This window comes from Giraffa tippelskirchi, chromosome 13, assembly GCF_054371585.1.
Source record: "Giraffa tippelskirchi isolate mGirTip1 chromosome 13, T2T-mGirTip1v1.2.pri, whole genome shotgun sequence".
NCBI classification, from domain to species: Eukaryota; Metazoa; Chordata; class Mammalia; order Artiodactyla; family Giraffidae; genus Giraffa; species Giraffa tippelskirchi.
The window spans coordinates 64307523-64326735 of record NC_137287.1 but is presented as its reverse complement, the minus strand read 5'-3'; the positions used below and the strand labels follow the sequence as shown (position 1 = coordinate 64326735).

The window sequence follows — 19213 nt, the reverse complement described above, 5'->3', positions numbered from 1 at the left end:
TAAAAATTAAATTAAAAAAAAGAAATGTTTGAATAAATGTTCAGGGATATGTACAAAAGCAATACTTAAAGCATTGATTATAACAAAAATTACAACAACTTAAGTATCTATCAATTAAAGAATTTTTATATGTCATGATAATCTGGAACAATTTTATGGACTCTGAGGGAGAAGGTGAAGGTGGGACGTTCTGGGAGAATAGCATTGAAACATGTATATTATTGTATGTGAAACAGAACACCATTCCATGTTCCATGCATGAGACAAGGGCTCAGGGCCGGGGCAATGGGATGACCCAGAGGGATGGGATGGGGAGGGAGGTGGGTGGGGGGTAAAAAAAAAAAAAAAAAAAAAAAATTACATGTAGATGTTAAGAAAAGGGAGGCCAACATGTTCTAAAATAAAAAATTCTCCTAAAATGTCCATAAAATAATTGAGGTGATGTACAATATGTACATTAAAATATAATTTATCTTTTAAAAATATAGATGAGCATGTACATGCAAATTAATAGAAATCTATATGAAAATATAACACCAAATATTAACTGTGATTTGTCTTAGGGAGTAGTAAATGACTAATATAACTTTAAGTAGTAAGAAGTTATAGCCAACCTACTTAATACTGTTGTAATAGGTACCTAACAAATATTATGCTGTCAGTAAAACTATTACTTGATACATAACACACATGTGATTGATTCTGTATATTGACTTTTTGTTAACACAGAAGAAAAGCAATAATAACATATATCCACAAAAATACAATCAATAAAAGCATTTTCTTTGAGTTTTCATTTAGATTCCCAGTCTTTTAGAAATACATGTGACAGTTGTTTTTATGTGAATAAATAGCTATATATGGAATCAAAATAAAACCAAGTTTAAAATTATCCTCATCCTCATCAATTCTGTAATATTTAAGTCCAAAATTAAAAAACAAAACAAAGTTAAAAAAAAGAACAACGGAAAGTCCAGTGCTTAGACTCCATGCTTTCACTGCCCTCAACCCAGGTTCAATCCTTGGTCAAGGAACTAAGATCCCACAAGCTAAGCAGGGCACCCAAAGAGAAAAAACTAAAACAAAGCAAAAAAATAAAATTAATTTTGGAAAATGTTTCCAAAGCCAGCCTATATATATCCAACATTGTTATTTTACATTTGCAGAGACTCATAAGGTAATAAGCGTAGTTTTGCGGTTCTAACCAATATCTCAAGACATTTCAAAAATTTGCATTGCAAGTGTCTTCTGTACAATCCAACTAGAAGTCTATGAGAAAGGTAAAAACAAACAATTTAATTAACTTACCTCAACTGAAGTCAGTGCTTCCCAGGTGGCTCAGACAGTAAAGAATCTGCCTGCAATGCAAGAGACCCAGGTTCAATCTTGGGTCAGGAAGATCCCCTGGAGAAGGGAGTGGCAATCCATTCCACTGTTCGTCCCTGGACAATTCCAGGGACAGAGGAGCCTGGCAGGCTACCGTACGCTGGGCTGCAAAGAGTCAGACAAGACTGAGAGACTAACACTAGGGGAACTGAAATCTATTCGAATTATTCAGGGAAACTGAGTAACAAGTCAAATAATTATACATAGCTGTTTTCCTCTGCTCCATGAGACCAAACTACCCATTCAGATATGATCGGAGATGAACTATCAATTTTCCTAAACAATACTCTCAAACATTTTTGTGACAATTCCCAGTGATCTCAAATTGTTACATTCATAATTTCCTGTTCCAAAGACTCCCCTTAGGAAAAATAATATGAAGTGCAGATTGCCTTAAGGATAACTGAACAAAATGTTAAATTGCCGTCTGGGGCAATCAACTTAAGACATTTTCACAGTATCACTGGATAGGAAAAAAGGTTTGAGTTTCACAAGTGAAAGACCCATTGCCAATTAGTTGGCAAACAGCTATCTGTATTGCTTTGGATACTTTCCCTGGGGCTTATTTTCTTGCCTATAAAATGAAGTGATTAAACTAAATGCTCTCTAACATTATCCATCTCTTTATTTATTGAGGTTATGGGCCAGGCTTCCAAGCTTAAAAGCTGCAGAGAAAGGGCGCCACTAACAAACATGAAAGTAAAATGGGGATTGAGGTGATGGGAATGGAATTAGTTATCAGCTAGTTTCAGTTAGTATCAGTTTATACTGCATAACAAATCACACAAAACTAGAAGGTTTGAAACAATAAATATTTATTACTCCTTATGATTTTGTGGGTTGGCTGGATAGTTCCTCTAGTCTGGGCCAGCTTACCTGGGATTAGATGTTTTAGGGCATGAGCCCAAAAACCTTTTCTGTAAAAGACTTTGTAGACCATGTGATCTTTGTTGCAGTTACTCGGCTCTGCTTTTGAAGAACGAAAGCAGCCATAGATAATATGTAAATGAATGAGTATGGCTGTCTAAATACTACCTTATTTACAGAAGCAGATATTGGACTGGATTCAACCCACAGATCACAATTTGCCCATCCACGGTCTACATGATCTAACACACATCTGGCTGGTTAGCTCAGTTGAAATGCTTCAGTTCTTTCCCACATCAACCTCTCATTCTCCACGAGGCTAGTCTGTGGTCATTCACATGCTGTACTTGGACTTTCAGATGCAACAAGACAGCAAGGCAAATTGTAGAACATTTTTCAAGCATCTGCTTGTGATATATTTGCCCCATTGGCCAAAACAAGTCATGTGGCCAAGCTCTGAGCCAAGGGGTGGAGAAATAGACTCCACCCTTTGATGTGACCAATGGGCAAAATTAAAATATAAAGTGTTACACATAAAGATGGAAGAAACCTGTTCCCCTTTGTATAATATGCCACAGGGAACTCTATAAAAGATACCTGCCATGAATCCAAATTTCTAATCATTTAGATTTCACTAACCCCAAGCCAATTAGAAACATAACATTTTGAGATGACATGAAACATACTTTATTTCTCCTAAAAAATAAGTTTAATGTTATGATTATTTCAAACTTCTTCACATGAAAAGAAATAGTGTCACTCCAGAGTTCCTCTGACAATATAAACTAATTTATAAGGTTGGTGGAGATTAGACCATTATAGAGTTGATTAATAAAATCCTTTTAAATTGCAATGATTTTTTGCCTATCCTTATATGAAAAGAGATGTCTATAGCCTACAGCAATAAGTGAAGAGTACGTTTATTACTTGAGACTAAACATACACACTTCACTCCATCATTTTCACTCCAGTTTGATATCTATCCTCTAGGCAACAGAGGCTTATAATGACAGAAGCAGTGATCACTACAGAAATGGACTGGCTTTATTTTATAGCAGGAAAGTACCTGAGACAGTGGTCTGAGAAAATTGGGAAGCACCCTTGGAAAGCCAAAAGTGGAATTCCCCCTGAACATTTTGTCAAAAATATAGAAATAAAAATGAGAATGTTTAGTTACATGATATGACTTTCAAAATAATAGATAGACTACTTCACTACAGAAATGGACTGGCTTTATTTTATAGCAGGAAAGAACCTGAGACAGTGGTCTGAGAAAATTGGGAAGCACCCTTGGAAAGCCAAAAGTGGAATTCCCCCTGAACATTTTGTCAAAAATATAGAAATAAAAATGAGAATGTTTAGTTACATGATATGACTTTCAAAATAATAGATAGACTACTTCAGCAGCCATGGTTGAATCTGTTCCTAAGACACATTTACTTTTTAAAACAGTTTTATTTATATTAAAGTTGATTATCCATTTGTCAGCAACAGAGAAGCAGAAAGATATACAAAATAGAGAGGCATCTGAAATATGATTGAAAGTTTCCTGTATGTGGAAGTGATGCCTTCTGTGTTTGGCATGATTTTATTTGCTCTTCTCAGTGATTAGCTTCATAAGAAACTGACCTCCTCCTACCTTCTAACTCTCAGGAAAGGAAAAATAAATTTTCAGGTAAGCCTTCCAGAGAAGACACAATCCACATTCTTAAGCATGAAAAAAACAACAAATTATTTTATAGATCATGTGTTAGGGATAGGTCAGAGAATAGAATGAATTCACTTAAGAACAGGGGTCTTAAAACGTGGCTGCTTACTAACAGCATTGGCATCAACTGGAGATGTGTTAGGTATGTAAGTTATCTAGTCCCACACCTTAGTCGGTGAGTCAGAATATCTAGGAGTGGGATCCAGCGATCTGTTTTAAGAAGCTCTCCAGTTGATCCTGAGGCACATTAAATTTGGGAACTGCTGTATTCAAAGATAGTCCAATTTGATTATTACTTTAAAAGGGACCACTAGAAGCCAATCATATCTTATTATTTTAAACTATCTGTTTTCATCAACCTTCATGGGCCATTCACTTTTTTTTTCAATTAGATATTCAGTCAGGAATTTCTACTTATAGACATACAAGTTGACTATGGACAATAGGCTTGATTGGCAAATCACCGTGCTGTGAATGCCTGCACTCATTTCTTATTCACGTCAGGTGGGATCCGTGAAGCTAAGTAAGCATTAGCTAAATGAACAAAGTTAGGACATGGAAATTAGATAAATTCCATTTCTTTCTTCACAGTAGTTTTCAGGAGGTGTATACTTCCTATGACTCCAAGGATTCTATTTGGATCATGAGAAGAGTAGCAAAAATGTGCTATTTTGCTCTAGAGCATTGAAATCACACAATATATTCCAGCATAAATACAATTTTTTTAAAAAATGGTTTTCTCACTTACCCAGAAAAGTACAAGTGGTATTTTTCTTCTTTTAAGGAAAAGGTTGAAAGTAAACTGACACTGGAAAATATTAGCAAGACATGGGAAGGAAGATAACAAACTAGGTGAAAAAGCAATTTAGAAAATTGAGGACAAAATGATGGGTGGAGGGTAAACTGGACATCATTTAGAGTATGGATGTGCTTCCAGAAGTTCAGAATGTTTTCACCTATGTAATAGTCTTCCATGAGTTCACAATTGTATTTACTTCTGCTATTTTCTACCTTCATGGAAGACGTTGTGAACATCCAGGATACTGATGGTTCAGAAAACCTGTTCTTTACCATCCAGTCCCCCATCTCCAGCTACATTCTACATTCTTTTCTCACTTTTGAACATGGTGTTTTGGTAGAAATGCATATTTCATTGGCCTTTCTAACAATGAATAGCTTAATCGTAATTGCTTTCCAAATACGTCTTTACCTAATGAAGCATGAGGGTGACATTTTCAAATGCATTTACTGAACTTTCCTGGCCATCCAGTGGTTAAGATGCCAAGTGTCCAATGCAGAAGCTGTGGGTTCAATTCCTGGTCAGGGAAACTAAGATCCCACATGCCGCATGGCTCGATCAAATTAAAGCACACACCACACGCACACATGCACACACACACATGCTTCAAGTGCATTTACCAACCTATGAGAAATCCTGAGCTCAAATAATGTAGGGTTGACGGGGTTCAAGACACCAAAATATGGGTGCTCACTACCCCCAAATACAGCACGTTGTCATATAGAACAGTTTCAGCTGAAGGAGTTTGAGAAAATGACAGAAGCAGGAAGGTTTCTCTGACCTTCCTCCCACCCTTCTCTCCTGAAACAGGTCATAAAATGCTCACAAGAGAGATGCCTCCCTAAACCAAAAGGAAAGGGGTATCCTTATCTCCAAAGACACAGGAGCTCCATGAATAATCTTAACAAACAGGTCTTGCTAAATTTTTTCCAGTTTATTACACTTACCTCATACTCCTTAACCTATTAAATTTCTACCTGACTGCCCATCTTCATCAAACCTCGCATAAAAATACAGAGGTCTGACTGTTCCTCTGGGTCTGTGTTTCCTTATGAAGGCTCCCAGGTCAGATAAATTTTATAGTAAATATATTTACATGCTTTTTTCCTATTAGTCTGTCCTTATCAGCTAAGTTTTCAGACCCACCCAGTGACCCTAAGAGGGTCATGCAAGAAGTTTTCCTTTCCAATAAGGTTATAGAAATTCATGAGGGAAAAGATCATCTTAAAAGCAAAATTTGGTCTTTCTGTAAGTATATTTTATATAGTTGATTGCCTAGAAAGTGTTAGTCGCTCAGTCACATCCAACTCTTTGCAACTCCATGGACTGTAGCCCATCAGGCTCCTCTGCTCATTGAATTCTCCAGGCAAGAACACTGGAGTGGGTAGCCATTTCCTTCTCCACGGGATCTTCCTGACCTGGAGATCAAACCCAGGTCTCCTGCATTACAGGTGGATTCTTTACCAGAGCCATAACTAATCAAGACAATTTCAGAGGTGATTGTTGCTGGGAGTATGGCTTTCTGAAATAAAGGTGGGCATGAGGGACCTTTACTTATCTAGATTGTTTACAAACCTAAAGCAAAACATTACTGACTAGTGCTGGTCTCAAATATTCAAAAGTGAAGTTTCTCTTTCCAAAGTAAGTCTCAAACTTACAAATGATATTTCATGTAGAATTATTATAGGAAATGACCCAATAATATGTTCTCTTTTTATATTGCATGACAGATTGGTTTTTACATCTTCAAAAAACAAAGAAGCTATAAAACATTTACACTAATGAGAAAGTTAGGATATTTCCTGATGCATTATATTGTCTGGCAAGCTTATTACAAATAATATTTTACTGATTTTTAAAGCTTTGTACATGAATGACAATAATCTACCAACTGTGAAGACATTAAAAATATAATTTCCACAAAACTATTCTGAGCCTAAGTTTTCCTATTTAGCGAAAAAGTATCTGTTTACAATTTTTAAAGCATAAAGCACTATTTTAAGCTCACTCTATGGATGTGGTCAATGACTTATAAGCCTTAATGAACTTATTAAAATGAAATTTTTTAAATTGATTTGCCTGATTGTCTTTTTGTAATTTGCATCCACAAATAAAATCTAAGTTACACGTGCTTTTCATGCAGAAAAAAAAGGAAATATTGAGGTTGATAAAAATCCAAAAGATCAAATTATGTAGGCTTCGCCAATGTTCATAACAGCATTATTTGCAATTGCTAAGATGTGGAAGCAACCTAAATGTCCATCAACATTTAAAGAAGGTGTGGTATGTATATATAACAGAATACTGCTGCTGCTAAGTCGCTTCAGTCGTGTCCGACTCTGTGCGACCCCATAGGCGGCAGCCCACCAGGCTCCCCTGTCCCTGGGATTCTCCAGGCAAGAACATTGGAGTGGGTTGCCATTTCCTTCTCCAATGCATGAAAGTGAAAAGTGAAAGTGAAGTCGCTCAGTCGCGTCCGACTCTTCGAGACCCCATGGATATTCAGCTATAAAAAAGAGTGAAATTGTGCCAATTTTGCAACAATATGGATGAACTTGGAGGGCATGTTGCTAAGTGAAATAAGTCAGACAGGAAAAGACAAATACAGTATATCACTTATATGTGAAATGTAAAAAATACAATGAACTAATGAATATAACAAAAAAGAAGCAGACTCACAGATATAGAGAACAAATTAGTGATTACCAGTTAGGAGAAGGAGAAGGGAAGGATAATATAGGAGTGGGGGATTAAGAAGTACAAACTGTTAGGTATAAAATAAGCTACAAGGATATAATTGTACAATACAGGGAATATAGCCAATATTTTATAACAACTATAATCAGACTATAACCTTTAAAATTCGTGACTCACTATATTGCACAACTGTAATTATATAATACTGAATATCAATTATGCTTCAATGAAAATTTTTTAAATTAAAATTAAAGGAATAAATGCAAATCATTTAGGATACAGTGAAAGCAGTGCATGGAGGGAAATTTATATCACTTAATACATATAATCTAACAAGATCTATATGAGGAAAACTACAAAAGACAGATGAAAGAAATCAAAGATGACCTAAATAATTGGAGGGATATTTCATGTACTTGGATAGGAAGAGTTGATATGGTTAAGATATCAGTTCTTCCCAACTTTACCTACAGATTCATGCAATCCCAGTCAAAATTCTGGCAAGCTATTTTGTAGGTATTGACAAATGTATTCTAAGGTTTATTTGGCAGGCAAAAGACTCAGAATAGCCAACATATCAACACTGAAGAACATAGTCAGAAGACTGATACTCCCTCACTTTGACTTACTATAAAACTAGAGTGGTCGAAACAGTGTGGTATTAGCAAAAGAACAAACAGATCAATGGAACAGAATAAAGGGTCCAGAAGTTCACCTTCACACATAAAGTCCACTGATCTTTAACAAAGAAGTAATGACAACTCACTGGAAGAGAGAGAGTCTTTTCCACAAATGGTACTAGAATACTAGACATCAACATTAAAATAATGAATCTAAACAAAGACATTCTGGGACTTCCCTGGCAGACCAGTGGTTAAGACTACATTTCCACTCCAGGGGACATGGGTTAAATTCCTGATTGGGGACCTAAGATCCTGCATGCTGCATAGCTTGCCCCCAAAAAAAATCAATAAAAAAAAGTAGATAGTTAAAAGTCAAGGTTGGATGCTTTCCAAAAAATTTTTTTGATAAAAAATTTTTTTAAATGAACACAGACCTTCTATCTTTTATAACTGTGAACTCAAAATGGATCATAGGCTTAAATGTAAAAATGTAAAACTATAAAACTCCTAGAGAATAACACAGAAGAAAATTTAGATGACTTTGAGTTGACAATGACTTTTTTAGATAGAACATCAAAAACTCTAGCCATAGAAAAAAATTGATTTTACTTTATTAAAATTAAAAGCTTTGACTCTGTGAAAGCACTAAGAGAGTAAAAAGGTAAACCAAGACAGTGAGAAATTATTTGCAAAACACATATCTGGTAAAGCACTTGTATCCAGATTACACAAAGAACTCTAAATACTCAGTAATAGGAAAACAACCAATCCAATTTTAGAAAATGGGCAAGATACATGAATAGATATCACATTAGAGAAAAAAGAAGCATATAAAAAAATTCTCAATACCATATGTCACTAGGTAATTGCAAGCTGGCAGTATGTATATTTTGTTACTCATATTTATAAAAGAACACCTCTGTCAACTAATGTATAAATACCTATGTAACAATAAATACGATGTATATAGCTAATAACAAACATAAATATAATATGTAAAAACAAATAATACATTTATTACTTAGAACTATCTATTCAATCTTATTTCAATCTTACACTAATTGAAAATTGGTTGTTAAGTTATAACTATTGTGTGCATGCCTGAAAAAAGGAAAAGACAAGAGAAATACAATGATAAAGGTATTTTCAGAACGAAATTTCTTCACATTCAAAATCCAGTGCTTCTGAATTGTATTTTTCCATACTATATTGTCCTCTGTGCCATCAAGAGGATTGGTGAGATATTGTTTATTTCAAAAGCTTCACACTTGTCTTCAGAATTTCCTCCCAAGCTGCTGACATTCACACTGCAAGGTTTCATGTCAGTGCTGTTTAAATCTTACCTAAAGATGTCATCAGAAGGTTTTCCAAAAGAACAGACTCATATTTCTTTCAAACGATCCTTAATGATTTGTTAACTGAGACATCAAAGGATTGCTATGGTCCAATCATGCCACCAAGAATACTAAGCAATTTGCACCGCTTAGTGGCAACAACATCAAGAGTGTTGCCAAGACACAGCATAAAGTATTTTGTAATTTCAGAGTTGACAAGTGTGAAAATAATATGCATCTTAAAATCAGTGAAACATAGTATTAGGTTTCATTTTCTTTAATGAATTTGAAAGATTGCATCAATGGATTTAAACTCACCACTATTTGAGTGAAGTAAGTCAGACAGAGAAAGACAAACACTGTATGATATTGCTTATATGTGGAATCTTAAAAGAAATGAGACAAATGAACTTATTTACAAAACAGAAACAAACTCACAGACTTAGAGAAGGAACTTCTGGTTACCAGCAGGGAAGTGTGGCAGAGAGAGATACTTAGGGAGTTTCCAATGGACATGTACACACTGCTATATTTAAAATGCGTAACCAACAAGGACCTACTGTATAGAACAGGGAACCCTACTAAATGTTATGTGAAAGCCTGGACAGGAGGGGAATTTGGGGGAGAAGGATACATGTACATGTATGGCTGAGTCCCTTTGTTGTGCAACATTGTTAATTGGCTATACTCCAACATAAAATAAAAAGTTAAAAAAAAATAATAAGGCACCACAACATGAAAAAAAAGAACAAGCCAACAAAAAAGCCCATCTCTATTCATAATTACTAGTGATGTGTGTGGACATAGTTCTGCCATCTTATTTTGCTCATGTATAAAATGGCAAGGGGAACTTTCAGCCTTTGTGCAATCCAAAATTTCAAACATGAATTTTCTAACATCCTTTTAAAATTTTCTTAAATTCCTAATCATAATAAAAAAAAATCAAAATATCCTTTAATTATTTCTTGTCTCCTGAGAGCTCACTTCCTAATGAAATGTAAATGTTTGCTTCAATTAGTGATGGAAAATAAAATCGCCAAATAATTATTGTTTGATGATGCAGATGTAAAATACGTAGATGGGGAAACTACACTATTTCTGCTTTCAGTGTAAGACACATAGCTCATAAAACTGAAAGGTAAGTTTTTCTAGCTGTAAAGTGTCTCTGTTAGGATGATTTCTAACAGCAGAATGTACTCCCTATGAGAATACAATCGTTGCACTGAGTCTTTACTATGAGTCCCTTTAATTCAACTAAAATTCTTCCTGAATGAAATATTTAATATTTCACCTGAAAATTGATATAGTTACCTGTATTGTCATTTTTACCTTTTGAATAAGCCTCATAAAAAGAAAAGTTTTCAAAAACATTATAATATTCAAAATCTAAAACTGAAAATTTACTTGAGTACAGCTTGGAGAGTAAATGTCACCTACCCACAGGAGTTATTAGAATCACTGCACATTTACTTTAAACTATGACAATATTTGGGGGGAAACTTTAGGGTAGAAAACAGTAAGTCATTTTTTTTGAAAAAATGCACTTTCATTCTGATGGTTTTCAAGCCCAATCTTCCTTCAAAAGAACATTTTGCTTTTAAATATAGCTCATGATTATTCCCTTTAAAAAATGCAAAGAATAGTATGAAACAGAAAAGGATTATTATTTCTACTTTGGCTATTATCCTTTCTCTTATACTACTAAATGTGTGAAAAACAGAACTTCAAGGAGTAAAACAAGCAGAGAGTGAACAAACTGTAATGAAAAATAATACTCCTAGGGCAAGTTGTTTTTTTCTCAGAATCAGGGTCTCATTAAATACTGTCTAACTTTAATATGTTTAGTAAGTTGAAAAACACCTTTTCCTTTTCTGTTATCTTACTGTACCCTGAATATTCTTTATACATTACAGATGCACTGAATACAAAAAGGTATAGAATCTCTTAGGATAAAAAGACAAAATCTTAGGGAAAAACCATTGTCCATTTTTCTCTACAAATATTTCAAGCATAGGACATGAAAAAGCATCAGGCCTCCCTTTCTTTAATTATTTTGGATTGCAGAAAATAAGTAGATTGTCTATTTTAGCCTTCAGTAATGTTACCTAAATTACCTTGCAAAGCTTGGAGACTGAAAAGGGAGAAAAATTGTTTAACCTACCATACAATGTAGACATAAAGGATGATAACCAATGGCCCAGGTAAGGTACGTCCCTCCTCTTTTCATTCATTTTCAAAGTTCCAGAGGCGTCTGTATCCAAGTTATTAAGGAACCCATAATCTGTCCCCTCAAACACAAGAGAGAAAGTTCATCAAAAACAAAACAAGGTTTTATCTAATTTTTTTGATGTAGCAAAAGTGCCTTGCAGAAAGTCAAGTTGTAGTATTAATAAATGTGTGCTGTCTGTTGTTTAATGAAAGAAATTTTAAATGAGTTGAACCAACTGTATAGTTAAATAAGGACTTGCGCTCTCTCCTCAATTGTACCTCTTTCACACAAACACTTTAAAGAAGTCAGCAATAATCATTTTATTTTGTTAATTCTCTTTTCCTTCAATATAGCAAATTTGTTTCCATGTGTCCTCACATGCAGCTTTCTACAGTTTTCTAATGCTTCCAACAACAATCTCTTTCAGCCAGTTCAGTCGCTCAGTCGTGTCCGACTCTTTGCGACCCCATGAATTGCAGCAGCCAGGCCTCTCTGTCCATCACCAACTCCCAGAGTCTACCCAAACCCATGTCCATCGAGTTTTAGGCGGTCCTAATCTCTTCCTCGGTGGCTCTTTCTCTCCCTCACAATGACTCAGTGGTAATGAATCCACCTGCCAGTGCAGGAGACTAGGGTTCCATGCCTGGGTCAGAAAGATTCCCTGGAGCAGAAAATGGCAACCCACTCCAGTATTCTTGCCTGGGAAATCCCACGGACAGAGGAGCCTGGCAGCCTACAGTCCATGGGGTCGCAAAAGAGTCAGACACAACTGAGCGAATAAACAACAACAAATTATGCTTCCAGTGAGTCAAGGAGAAAGAGGTTTTAGTTGGGGAGCGTGTCTGTTTGATTTGCACTGTGAATTACCTCCTACAATGACATTCCAACTTGCCAGAAATTCAGTTGGGCAATATGACTGTTGTGGCAGTGTAAATTTATGAAGCCTATAGAATTGCTACTGCTGGAGGAAAAAGATAATTGAGCTTAATATTTGATGAGAAAGACAGAAAAGTTACGATCCTTTCTAGTCCCCAATATGCTGAGCTCCCAATTATCAGGATTTGAAGCTGAGTGCCACAATAAAATGAAAAAAATAGTAACAGTGGGGAATCTCATCAAGAATTAAAACCTAGCCACAGGGAGAGATTGTTGTTGTTTAGCTGCTAAATCGTCTGACTCTTGCGATCCCATGGACTGCAGCACCCCAGGCTCCTCTGTCCGTGGGAATTCTCAACGCAAGAATACTGGAGTGGGTTGCCATGCCCTTCTCTAGAGGATCTTCCCGACCCAGGGATTGCACTCCCATCTCCCATGTCTCCTGCTTTGGAAGGCAGATTCTTTATGGCTGAGTCACCAGGGAGGCCCCTCTAAAGAGATCAGGACCTTCTAAAGATAAGTGAAGAATTGGTCTAGGGGACTCAGCCCAGACAGAAACATAATACACAGAATGTCTCTAAATCGTAGTGTAAAAGACAAGACTGAGCCTATAGAAAGGACAGAGAGGGTAGGTGGGGTAATAACAGGAGCAGTCAGCATGCCAGAACAGCACAGAAAAGACAGTTTCGAGCCAATGGAGGGAATGAAGTTTTTCATTTCCATTTAAATGGACCACTAGCCAGTGAATGCAGTTCTGTCTGTGCAACAGAACCCAGGACTGACACCTGGCAATTCAGATAGAATTGAGATGTGATCAAATCAGATTGGCAGGCCATTGGTGGTTTGTTCTGGACGTGAGGAGAACAGACCATCCTTGGCATCGATGCATTTGGATTGTTTCCTCCTTGTTGGTAAATCAGTCAATGGATAGTCTTTAGTATTAGTGAAGCATCGCCTCCCAAAATAAATACCATTTTATGCACATATCCATTTATAATACTTCAGCCTCGGTAAGACTTTCAAATTTTGAAATGAAGGTTTTGGTCTGACTAGATGGAGTAACGTCAGACACAGAAACTTTAGGGTGTGAATGGGAATTTGGAAATAAAGTTTAAATATCATTATGTCGCATGGCTGTGGCTGTAGAGATAGGTATTTTTTTCTGAGCCAAATGACACTCCAGCATGGTCATTTAATCACCAAATATTTGCATATGTCCAAATTTCATTTTATACATTGCAGGTTCCTGCTAAAAGAGAATAAGATACTTTTGTGTGTTTTGTTTGTCATCAAATTTTACCAATTAGAAAAATTTGCCTAATGGCATATTAACATTTTGTTGTTGTTTAGTTGCTCAGTTATTTCTGACTCTTTTGTGACACCATGAACTGCAGCCTGCCAGGCTCCTCTGTCCATGGGTTCTCCCAGGCAAGAATACTGGAGTGGGTTGCCATTTCCTTCTCCAGGGGATCTTCCCCACCTAGAAGTCCAACCCACATCTCCTGCACTGGCAGGCAGGTGCTTTACCGTTGAGTCACCAGGAATAGGGCTAGATAATACCTGAAAGTGAGTATTTTCTGAGTGATCTATAGGAATGCATGACCACTTGTTACTTTGTTGGGGCCATAGAGGAATAAGTGGCCTTCTGTACCTGAAAACAAAATTTATCCAGGACTTGCCACCCTGCTCAGGGTGGACAAAAAACTGTAGGAAAAAAAAAAAAAACTATCAAAAAACTATAGGAAAATCAAGACCAGCCTTTCTGTCATGCTTCTAGAGGTAAGTGGATAAGTCTTTGTGACTGTAATTTATGTTGCTTATGGATCCAGACAATAACAAAGATAAGTATGGGGACATTACAAACATTACAAAAATCTCTTATATAACGGTTCCTTGGATTACTTGATGTTAAAAAAAATCAGATTCATTAAAAGAGAAGTTAATCTATGGCATACTTAAGACAGTGGTCTTTGTAGGAAAGTGTCACTGAAATCCTTGAGCCTTACAAGTAGATCAGGTCTTCCCTGGTAGCTCAGACGGTAAAGAATCTGCTTGCAATGCAGGAGACCCAAGTTCGATCCCTGTGTTGATAAGATCCCCTGGAAAAGGGAATGGCTACCCACTCCAGTATTCTTGCCTGGAGAATCCCATAGACAGAGGAGTCTAGCGGGCTACAGCCCGTGGGGCCACAAAGAGTCAGACACAACTGAGTGTCTAACACTAGGAATGGATCTGACCAGTGGAAAAACCCCAAAATAGCACTCAGACATATGGGCGGGTGGGGAAGCAAGGAAAACATGATGTTGTTTTTATGCTATCCACACATTTCAAAAGAAAACAACGTGGTAGCAAGGGTGAGATGGGAGAATTGCTGTGTGACAGACAGGGCCAGCTACATAATTTGCAAGGCCCGGTGCAAAATGAAAATGCAGGACCTCTTGTTCACAAAACTGGCAAAAAGCTCCTCCTCAATTTTGCCATCTGTCTCTGGACCAGCCATGGTATTTTCACTTGCTAATAAATGTTGCACTGTCTTGGAAGAGCCGACCCCACAACTGGGCACATATGATGCTTTCCAGCTCCAACCATCCCATCCCATGCCTACACCCTGTTCCCTCACAGCGGGTGAAGGCCATGGGACCACAGAACAGGTGCCTGAGCGTGTCCCAGGTGGCACCAGGGTGACCCCACCTGAAACAAGGCTCCAAGTCCCCCATACATACTCCATTGTTCCATCAGAGTTCACTTATTGAGCACAGATTCAAAGATTAATTTATTAAGAATTTCAAGGTGGCAATTGCAAAGCATTCAACCGAAAGTTGCCTGCACTGATCACACACCCAGGAAGCAGGTCCCGGTAACTCACAGACATCCAAACAGAGGGCATATGGACTAATTATATGGTGACAAATGAGAGCGAATGGAGCCAATGGAAGTGGCTACTCGGGCTCAGGAAAATCCTCCTTTCCTTGTCTTTCTCTGCTCTGGTGAGCTGCCAAGGAAAAACAAACGAGATTTAACCAAATCTGTAAAGAATGTGAGACTTTCTGGAAATGCTTCGAATTGGTGCATATTTTTTATTATTATTATTGGTGACACACATAATAAACAGGTTTCCTGATACTGGATAAATATAAAATGTTAGGAAGTAATTTTTTTTTTACCTCTTTCTACCTGTTCTGTGTAGCCACTAAGTCATGTCTGACTCTTAGCGACCCCATGGACTGTAGTATACCAGGCTCCTCTGTCCATGGAATTTCTCAGGCAAGAATACTGAAGTGGGTTGCCATTTCCTCCTCCAGGGGATCTTCCTGACCCAGGGATCGAACCTACATTGACAGGCAGATTCTTTACCACTGTGCCACCTGGGAAACTCTTCTACCTCTTACTCAAGCCATATATTTTTTTGCTCTCAAATTTCAGTCTAACTGTGATTGAATTTAATTTCCCCACTAGTGGAAAGTTAACTGATAAAAGAATATAGAATTATGTACTTGATCTTTGATAATGAATCAAAACAGTTTTGCCTAGTTCTTTTGTATATCTGCTGGGGCAATCTAGCAAAATCTTCATATATTGCTGAATAGTTTTCATCTGCTTGGTAAAAATTCACAGCAGTGGGGCTGAAAACCACAAATTTCACAAAGAGGGCAGTTAGTGATTTTTTTTAATTCTAACTTCTCTTTGTCAAACTAAGAGAATCTCAAACACATTAAATAAATTATCAAAAAGATTAAGTCCCTAAAGCTAGAGGAGACTGTCGGTAACAACGGGCTGCTAACGAGATCACCAAGTTTTATCACAATTTCCTACAGTTCTTTCAAAATTATGAAACGATTTATAAGGTTCTGACAAGGGAATAATATAGCATCAAGTGCAGTCTTATTAACTGTAAAACATCTAATTCTTTAACAGATGCACTATCTTTATTCAGCCATCTCCACAGGGTTAATTCAACACCACAGGGTTTAATCTGAGGGGAAAAGAGAATACTTTTTTGTTCTTAATAATATCATAGTTTCAGCCTGCTTTGCTGCAGTTTTAAGAAAAGAATACAGAAAAATAGCCCTGTTTGAATCCCAGCAGCAAAAACACCTGAGAGGATGAATCCTTCCTAAGGCTTTTGTCTATTACTGTTTCAACCCCACTGCGGAGATCTGGGGAGATGAACACAGAACCCACAGTGGATAAAAGCAGAGTGAAACTGAGTTTCTAATGGGGTGGACATTCAGCAGGAGACAGGATTCATAATCTTTGCAGCGCCAGTCTGCTAACGAAAGATTCCTGGAAAGAAAAACAGGAATTGTATTCTTTAGAATGAGCTCTTCAAAGTAGGCCTAAATTGTTTCCTCTTAATTTCAAGCAGAGCAAACAGGGTAAATAGAACTGTGGACTTACATTTGGCAAGACTAGCACAGCTATAATGACAAATAAAGGTGAACCTCAGCTGTTCACAAGATGTGCTTCAGAGAAAATGTGTGTTTGTGCAACCGCTGCGTCTCCTTAATCAACATCATTAAAGTAAACGTTAGGTAGCATTGGTAATAAAACAATTCTAAATTCAAATCTTTCTTGCAGCGTTTCACATCCCCCAACTCTGCCATGGAGCCGTTTATTAAGTGCTCTTTACCCTGTGAGACACATTATTATGTTGACTTCAGGAATGTTCTAGAGAAGATTATTCCCTCGAGAGTCCTCATTGAGATGATCCATAAAGCAAAATTCCCTCACATCCATGTACAGAGCAGAATTATGGATATATGATATTAAGCAAATTATTTCCATGATCATTAACCATCATTAGTTATCAGGTAAATGCCAATCAAAATCACAGTGAGAGGGACTTTCCTGGTGGTCCAGTGATTAACATTCTGTGCTTCCACTGCAAGGGGCAGGAGTTCAATCCCTAGTCAGGGAACAAAGATCCCACATGCTGTGCAGTGCAGCCAAAAGTTTTGGAAAAAAAAAATTACAGTGAGATACCACTTCACACCCAATATGATGGCTTGAATCAAAAAGTCAGATGGCAAGTGTTGGCAAGAAAATGGGAAAATTGGAAACTTAATACACTGGTAGTGGGAATGGAAAATGCAGCAGCTACTTTGGAAATCAGTCTGGCAATTCCTCAAGTGGTCAAACACAGAGTATGATCCAGCAACTCCACTTGGGTACATACTCAGGAAAAATGAAAACAATGCCACACAGACACTTGCACACAACATTTAGGGCAGCATTTTTCAAAATAGCTAAGAGGTGGAGATAATCCCAAACATTGATCAATGGATGAATGAGTTTTTTAAAAAGTGGCATATCCACATAATGGAATAATATTTGTCCATAAAAAATGAAATACTGATGATATTTTACAATATAGATTAACCTTGAAAACATTGTGCTAAGTGAACCAAGCCAGTCATAAAAAATATATATATATATGACATGATTTCATTTATGTAAAAGTCCAGAATAAGGAAATCTATAGAGAGAGAAAGTAGGCTAGTGGTTTCTTAAGGCTGAAGATAGGGGGTAGACTGAAGAAAGGTAAAAGACAAAGAACACAGGGTGGTATTTTTTTTTTTTTGCTCTGTAATATGGCTTGCAGGATCTTAGTTCCCAGACCAGGGATTGAACCCACACCCTTGGCAATGAAAGCACAGAGTCCTAACCACTAGACCACCAGGGAATTTCCAGGGTTTATTTTTGAGGTGTTGAAAATGCTCTGCAATTGACTCAGGTGATGGCTGCATATATCTGTGAATATACTAAAACCCACCAAATTGAATATTTTCAATGTGTGTTTTTGTCAAAAATGTGAACATATGCACTACCACATATCAGTTCTTGAAAATCAGACATTTCTTCCTATATTCCAACAGAAGGCAGGACAAGAAAGCTATGAACTTCACAACAGCAAACACAAATAAAACATTACTACATTTTTTTCAGTTTGCCACTCATAAAAGCACAAGGCTGAGACTGTCCTGAAGGTATGTCATTAATCCTAGTTTCCAGGGTAGAAGGTACTTTCATAATTTTGATTTTTCATTCTTTTCTTATTACTCAGCCAGTGCTAAATGTGAGGAATGCTAACACTTTGGAAAATCCGGTGAACATACTCCCTCTGCTGGTTAATAACTGTCTTTCATACATCATCTTTTTCTCCCATGTGTGGATCCTTTATATATGAGATTTTCTATTTCACAATTCTTAAAGGAAGCTCTGAACAAACCAGTAAATAAAAACTTTTTAAAACGATTGGTTTTTAGCAAACTCATTATAAGCAAAATCTTCCTTCTTGCCAAACTTTAACACCTTTGAAGAATTTGATACCACCATCCTATTTTGACCCTCTCCTACAAAGCTAATCTATGAAAAATACTATTTTTCTTTCATATACAATAGCCACTTCTAAAAACTTCAACTAAAGGCTTCTCACTTCCAACATAACTAATGACATAACTGCTGATACCATAGAAGTCTTCCTAAAATTCTTGGAATGTTGAACATCAAAATTTATACACACAGAAAATGACTCATTGCATTTCATCCATTTAAAAATGTGTCTTCAGTTAATTAATGAACAATATCTTCCTTTTATGGCTTTAATCTCCATTCTTAGAGCTGCCCTGTTAGTCTGGAACTTCTTCATTTTCTATTTGCATTTCTCTATTTCCAGATCTTTCCTGATTCAAATTATTTGTCCTACTGCTACCA

At 36.8% G+C, this 19213-nt stretch overlaps 1 long non-coding RNA gene across 1 annotated transcript in view; it reads right to left on the bottom strand.

Moving 5' to 3' along the window:
* Nucleotides 1-15240: 15240 nt before the first annotated feature.
* The window catches only part of LOC145532853 (uncharacterized), a 59184-nt gene continuing 55211 nt past the window's right edge, over nucleotides 15241-19213 (bottom strand). Inside the window, exon 4 of the long non-coding RNA XR_014073621.1 lies at nucleotides 15241-15491. This is a non-coding gene — a long non-coding RNA (uncharacterized LOC145532853). The remainder of the gene's footprint in view (nucleotides 15492-19213) is intronic.